This window comes from Mauremys reevesii, linkage group 4, assembly GCF_016161935.1.
Source record: "Mauremys reevesii isolate NIE-2019 linkage group 4, ASM1616193v1, whole genome shotgun sequence".
NCBI lineage: Eukaryota > Metazoa > Chordata > Testudines > Geoemydidae > Mauremys > Mauremys reevesii.
This window is the reverse complement of record NC_052626.1, coordinates 127038087-127043611: the sequence shown is the minus strand read 5'-3', so window position 1 is coordinate 127043611 and position 5525 is coordinate 127038087. Positions and strand designations below refer to the sequence as shown.

The 5525-nt window shown below is 49.2% G+C and overlaps 1 long non-coding RNA gene across 1 annotated transcript; it reads left to right on the top strand.

Annotated features, from left to right (window-relative positions):
- Positions 1-3394, top strand: LOC120404762. The gene is made up of 3 exons (XR_005598162.1): positions 1-427; positions 1086-2135; positions 2828-3394. It is a non-coding gene; the product is annotated as an uncharacterized LOC120404762 (long non-coding RNA).
- The last annotated feature ends 2131 nt before the right edge of the window (positions 3395-5525 follow it).

Genomic DNA, 5525 nt, shown 5'->3' with positions numbered 1-5525 from the left:
TGTGTGTGAAAAGCCTCGTTCCGCCAAAACCAAGGTTTGCATGTTTGTATTTAACCTGGCCCTGATTCCAGTCCAGGCTTCCCGGCTTCCCTGCTTGAGGCGATTAGGACGTGTCAGATGTGAAATAAATAAATGAATAAATAAATAAACAACCAAACAAACACTCCGGCTCACTGTCTGGTGTGTGCTTGGCTGGTAGGGTAACCTAGTTTTCTGATTGATTCCAAACTGCCCCCTCCTGCCCCCCAATCTGCAATCAGGATAAAAGCTGCAGAGGATGTCAGCCTCTCAACACCATCAGCATCTGTTCTTGCAGTTTAGCACCTCTCCGGGACACCTAGGCCTTCAACCAGGGCAATTTACTGCTCATTTCAAGCAGGCCCTGCAATGGCAGCGGATGGAGGAGTCTTCCCTGGGCTTCGAATCAGTGGGTAGCCAACAGGAATGCCCTAAATTAAGGGTGGTCCGCTTGTGTCTGTCTGGTTCTTCCGGGCTCTCTCTCCATCTCTAGGCCAAATTCAGCCCTGGGGAAAGCGGCTGTCGCTCCAGAGAAGAAGGCAGCGTTTGTACGCAGCGACACCAGGGCTGAATTTGGTCCCGCTGTCTGAGAGGCGCTCACATTTCTCGCAGAGCAGACTGGGAGAGTAAATCTTAGACAGTCTGGGGAAAAAAAAAAAACCCAAGCAAGCAGGAGAGCTGGGCGTGTCGGCAGGCTTTCCCCGGACCTGGCAGTCAGCTCGCGCCCCATTCTGTCTGCAGCATGGTTTGTCGGCACAGGATTGCACAGCGCATTTGCAACGTTTTTCATTTTGTGGTCTGGTGACTGGCTGAGCCAAGCACCATGCAGACATCAAAGGATCAGTCCCCAGCCCTGCAAACAATCCCTCCAGCTTGCAGTCTCTTCAGCTGCATTCCAGTCGAACCAGGGCTGCCTTGCATGATAATCAGGTCTAATTGCCGCTTTATCTCTTGATTGTTGTGATGGGCCTTTGGAGCTGCAGTGTCCCTTTCTCAGTTTATATTTTTGTTTCCTCTCTCTCCCGCTCTCCCTCCCCCCCCTGCTCTTTATATCCTTCAATCTCCAGATTTTGTCATTATAATTAGCAAATAGGTGAAAATGGTTGGTAGCAGAGCTGGGCTTTCTAGTTTCAATTCACTGCACACAAATAACTGGAATCCGCTGTCTCAGGGGCTTGCACACCATGCAATGTTCTGGACACCAGAAGGAATATTGCTGGGCTCACTACTGAGGACTGGTCTATGCTACAGTTAGGTCGATGCTGCAGTGTTGCTCCCGGCGATGTAAGTTGCCCACTACAACTACCCTGACTTAATAACTGCACCTCCGTGAGAGGCGTAGCGCTTAGGGCGACGTAGTTAAGGCTGACACTGCGTTACTTACGTCAGCTTTAGTGGCCTCCAGGAGGTGTCCCACAATGCCCTACCGTGACCACTCTGGTCGCCGTTTTGAACTCTGCTGCCCAGCGGCCAGGTATGCAGGTACACACCCCTCCCCTTTTAAAACCCCGTGAATTTTTGAAGTTCCATGTCCTGTTTGCTTGGCATGAAGAGCTCACCTAGCAACTGCCCAGCTGACCACGCCAGTTCTGTACTGTAGACTCACTCCCGCCTGGCGTACACAGGAGGTGGTGGATCTCCTGAGTCTGTGGAGAGAAGAGGCTGTGTGGGCACGGCTCAAATCCAGCCGTAGAAACATTGATATCTACGAGCAGATCACTTGGGGCATGAGGGAGAAAGGCTACAAGAGGGACCCACAGCAGTGCCGTGTGAAAGCCAAGGAGCTGCGGCAGACATACCAGTAGGCAAGGGAGGCTAACAGTCGCTATAGCGTGGAGCCGCAGACACGCTGCTTTTACAAAGGGCTGCATACCATCTGGTGGAGACCCCACCCTCACCCCCATAGGTCCCTTGGATACTTTGGGGGAGCTGGAGTCACAGGTCCCAGAGTGAACAGTGAGGAGCAGGTATTGGAGGAGAAGGAGGAGGAATATGGGGGACAGGTGACTGGGGAATCCAGTGATGCAGCAAGCCAGGACCTGTTTTTGACTCCAGAGCAGTCGAGCCAGTCCCTACAGTCCAGCATGGTGAGCCTGATGCAGGGGAAGGAACCTCTGGTAAATATGCAGTTTGCTTTGATATTGCAGGGACACAGCTGTTCATTTACTTTTTATTAATCATGCTATAAGAGGTAACGAAATAACCAACAGAGGTAGAGTCGCTATCTGCTTCTCATTCCCCTGTACAGTTATGCAGAGGGGGCATTGGGATGTCCCATGAATCCTCCATAGAAACCTTGAGGAAACTTTCCTGAAGGTAGTCTGCAATCCTCTGCCAAAGGTTTCTGGGTAGGCCTGCCTTATTTCTTCTTTCTGCCGTGATAGGACACTTTCCCATACCAGTCAGCAAATACTTCAGCAGGTACCATTGCAGCACACAGGCTAGCAGCATACGAACCCCGTAAGACCTGTTCTCTTTCAACCTCGGTTACCCTCAGGAGTGAGATATCAGCTAAAATCGCCATTGCCTGTGGAAAACAGTGCTAGTATTCAGTTCAGTCGTCCTCGCCACATATACTCATGCTTGTGAGCTCCCCCCGCCCCACTTATTGTCCCAACTTGCCCTCTCCCTGCCAGGCCGTACTCACCCTAGCTGGCACTGCTGCCGCACTCTCTGAATCCCAAGTTGAAGAGAGAATGTAGCACTTGTAACTTGTGTGGATCAAGGGGAGTGAGTTCAGTATATCAAGTTCCCATTTGTCTTGTGACTACACTCACAATAGTACCTCTATGCCTCGTATTTTTTGCAGCTGGAATGTGGCCTTGAGGATCTCTCCACTCACACCAGTGGAGCAGCTCAGCCAGATAAGGAGAAGGAAAAGGACACAACATGACATGATCCAAGAGATCCTACAATCCTCTGGTGCTTCGGATACCGAGCACAGGGATTAGAGGATCATCCTCGCAGACCGAATGGACAGGGATCGAGCGCAGAGGAGAAAAGCACAGGAAAAGGAGAGAGATGTGCAGTGGGAGATGCAAGCATGTTGGAGACTCTTGTTGACCTTCAAGTTCAACAGGACTCCCTCTGCAGCCCATAGAAAACTGCATTTTGGGACACCCCCCCCCCCCACACACCCACATTCCACCTGGCTTCCAGGGCTGCTGCACTACCCCTACCACTCCACCCCGGAGGAGAGTAAATCACAGCCGCACATACACTGACCTGTGGGGGACACAGTTGGTGTACGTGTGTTTGAAATGAGAATGACTGTTCTTTCCCCTTCCAAGGTTCTTTCCCCTGTATTTATAAAGTTCCATTCAGTTACAAATATGTCTGTTCACATGGGTTTGGAATAAAAGTCTATTTATGGAAACTTAATTCATCTTTATTAATTCACAACATATGCTGGCGGGGGCTGACATCATTCACAGATAATAGCAATAGGTGCATTTGCAATGTTATGTTACAACACACACAGAGCACTCGTTACAAGGTTCATACCGAGGGTGCAAAAAAACCAATGCCAGGCAGAGCACACTACAGCAAAGGAGTCCAGCAGAGTTGGCTGTATTTTAAAGAATCCTTGTTGAGGTTGCAGGAACAAACCATCCCGATGTGTAGAAAGAATAGTAAATATGGCAGGCAACCAGCTTGGCTTAACGGTGAAATCCTTGCTGGTCTTAAACACAAAAAAGAAGTTTACAAGAAGTGGAAGATTGGACAGATGACCAGGGAGGAGTATAAAAATATTGCAGGAGTGAAATCAGGAAGGCCAAATCACACTTGGAGTTGCAGCTAGCAAAAGATGTTAAGAGTAACAGGAAGGGTTTCTTCAGGTATGTTAGCAACAAGAAGAAAGTCAAGGAAAGTGTGGGCCCCTTGCTGAATGAGGGAGGCAACCTAGTGACAGAGGATGTGGAAAAAGCTAACGTACTCAATGCTTTTTTTGCCTCTGTCTTCATGAACAAGGTCCCCTCCCAGACTGCTGCACTGGGCAGCACAGCATTGGCAGGAGGAGACCAGCCCTCTGTGGAGAAAGAAGTGGTTCGGGACTATTTAGAAAAGCTGGATGAGCACAAATCCATGGGGCCGGATGCGCTGCATCCGAGGGTGCTAAAGGAGTTGGCAGATGTGATTGCAGAGCCATTGGCTATTATCTTTGAAAACTCATGGCGATCGGGGGAGGTCCCGGATGACTGGAAAAAGGCTAACATAGTGCCCATCTTTAAAAAAGGGAAGGAGGAGGATCTGGGGAACTACAGGCCAGTCAGCCTCACCTCAGTTCCTGGAAAAATCACGGAGCAGGTCCTCAAGAAATCAATTCTGAAGCACTTAGAGGAGAGGAAAGTGATCAGGAACAGTCAGCATGGATTCACCAAGGGCAAGTCATGCCTGACTAACTTAATTGCCTTCTATGAGGAGATAACTGGCTCTGTGGATGAGGGGAAAGCAGTGGATGTGTTATTCCTTGACTTTAGCAAAGCTTTTGATATGATCTCCCACAGTATTCTTGCCAGCAAGTTAAAGAAGTATGGATTGGATGAATGGACTATAAGGTGAAGCTGGCTAGATCAACGGGCTCACCGGGTAGTGATCAATGGCTCCATGTCTAGTTGGCAGCCGGTATCAAGTGGAGTGCCCCAAGGATCGGTCCTGGGGCTGGTTTTGTTCAATATCTTCATTAATGATCTGGAGGATGGCATGGACTGCACCCTTAGCAAGTTTGCATATGACACTAAACTGGGAGGAATGATAGATACGCTGGAGGGTAGGGAAAGGATACAGAGGGACCTAGACAAATTAGAGGATTGGGCCAAAAGAAACCTGATGAGGTTAAACAAGGACAAGTGCAGATTCCTGCACTTAGGACTGAAGAATCCCATTCACTGCTACAGACTAGGGACCGAATGGCTAGGCAGCAGTTCCGCTGAAAAGGACCTAGGGGTTACGGTGGATGAGAAGCTGGATATGAGTCAACAGTGTGCCCCTGTTGCCAAGAAGGCTAACGGCATTATGGGCTGTATAAGTAGGATCATTGCCAGCAGATCGAGGGACGTGATCATTCCCCTCTATTCAACATTGGTGAGGCCTCATCTGTAGTACTGTGTCCAGTTTTGGGCCCCACACTACAAGAAGGATGTGGAAAAATTGGAAAGAGTCCAGTGGAGGGCAACAACAATGATTAGGGTGCTGGAACACATGACTTATGAGGCGAGGCTGAGGAACTGGGATTGTTTATTTTGCAGAAGAGAAGAATGAGGGGGGATTTGATAGCTGCTTTCAACTACTTGAAAGGGGGTTCCAAAGAGGATGGATCTAGACTGTTCTCAGTAGTAGCAGAGGACAGAACAAGGAGTAATGGTCTCAAGTTGCAGTGGGGGAGGTTTAGGTTGGATATTAGGAAAAACTTTCTCACTAGGAGGGTGGTGAAGCACTGGAATGGGTTACCTAGGGAGGTGGTGGAATCTCTATCCTTAGAGGTTTTTAAGGCCCGGCTTGACAAA